The sequence below is a fragment of the Hippocampus comes genome, unplaced genomic scaffold, assembly GCF_001891065.2.
Source record: "Hippocampus comes isolate QL1 unplaced genomic scaffold, H_comes_QL1_v1.1 scaffold3605, whole genome shotgun sequence".
Taxonomy (NCBI): Eukaryota; Metazoa; Chordata; class Actinopteri; order Syngnathiformes; family Syngnathidae; genus Hippocampus; species Hippocampus comes.
Window position 1 is genome coordinate 1 of NW_017808129.1, and position 1,586 is coordinate 1,586.

The window sequence follows — 1,586 nt, forward strand, 5'->3', positions numbered from 1 at the left end:
TCTGTTCAATTAGAAAGGCAAGTTACCATATATCTACATGGTACTCTACACAGTGTTCCCTCACTTTTCCTCGGTGATACTAGCCCTTCCCGCAATAGGTACATTTCCGCAATAGGTTTTCCTCTCCTAGGCCATTATGAACACCCACTCGACGCAACTGTATTTATAGAGCACTCTAAAACAAAATTTTCTCTAAAAAAATAAATAAATAAAATCTACATTTCTTGACTGGTCTGACTTAGAAGAAAAATAGCAAGAAAGCATGCAAAATTCACGAGTAGAACTGCAATAGATGAAGATATAGTCACAAATGAAAATATGTGATAGTGAATCTGCAATAACCACACTGCAAAGTTGTGGGGGAATTCTGTACTCTAAAAATATATATATTTTTTTCTGAACAGATTTCAAGTAGCTCAGATCCCTGAATACAAACCAGTCATAGAGGAAACAAAGGGACCATCCCAGGACCAACGTAAATCCATTTTTGGTGGGATTCAGTTTTCTTCCCCTTCATTAGCAGGCTTCATGAGGTATGACAGCAGATTGTCACCTTGATCCCCTTGTCTGTCCTTTGTGTACTCAACCAGTGTTTATAAAATGAGTGTCTGAAAAAAATGTTAACAAAGAATACAGCTGATCAATATTACGCACGTGAACGTTTCATCAAGGCCCATACTTGGAAAAGTAAGATTTAAAAAATAACCTCAAACTCTCATAATGACCCTGTTTCAGGTGACTCGTGAAGCTGTATGATTATACTACCTCTGACAAGGACAACCCCTACGGCAGGCCTGCAGTGTGACACCAACATCAAACCACTGGGCCCAACCACGCTGTACGAGGTTGTTCATGCCGAACAAAATGAAACCTAAAAGAATGAACAGCATGCAGTTAATCCAAAGATAAAGTGTGGATGAGCACTGAGTTGGAGCAGAGAGGTTTATACTATAGTATTGGATTAGCAGCTGTCATTGCTCGGCACTTTAGGGCAGGTGAGAGGAAGAATACACCCCAGTGTTTGAACATTCACAACAAAAGACACATGCTCAGGTAAACTTGCTCTCATGCTTACGCAATAGGCTGTCTTTCTTTCCAGTGTAAAGGACAAACCCGACAGTCAAAAGAAAACATCCAATCCAAGGTGGGTGTATAGAGTGAGGTAAACATTCAACCAGGTAGAGTATAACGTGATCCAAAAGTATGAATGAGGTTTTTATCACAATGATCATATGACAGGTTCAAACTACATGTATATTACAATAGCAGTAAGGAAAGAAAGAAAAAGAAAATAAAATGTTCTATTCAAGTGCAGTAATATAGCTTCTGTTGCTTCCATGGTATCTGGCTGTTTAGATATTAATAGAAAGTACGTATTTCATAATAGGCTAATTTGTTTTATTGGGGCATTAAGCAGAAGTGAAGAGAATGTAAAAGTAGTCACATTAGTCAGTTGTAAATAATTGTACATGTGACGATATAGCTTGGAAGACAGCAAAAGTATTTTTCCTCATTTCATACGTCTTACAATTGCTCATGCAATCAAATGTCAATGGTCGTGTCAAATCAAGACAAAAAAAAACTGC

General features: G+C 37.9%; 1 long non-coding RNA gene across 1 annotated transcript; it reads left to right on the forward strand.

Moving 5' to 3' along the window:
* The first annotated feature begins 411 nt into the window (after window positions 1-411).
* Window positions 412-1,573, forward strand: LOC109508250 (uncharacterized). Its single transcript, XR_002166625.1, has 2 exons — window positions 412-533; window positions 736-1,573. It is a non-coding gene; the product is annotated as an uncharacterized LOC109508250 (long non-coding RNA).
* Window positions 1,574-1,586: the final 13 nt, after the last annotated feature.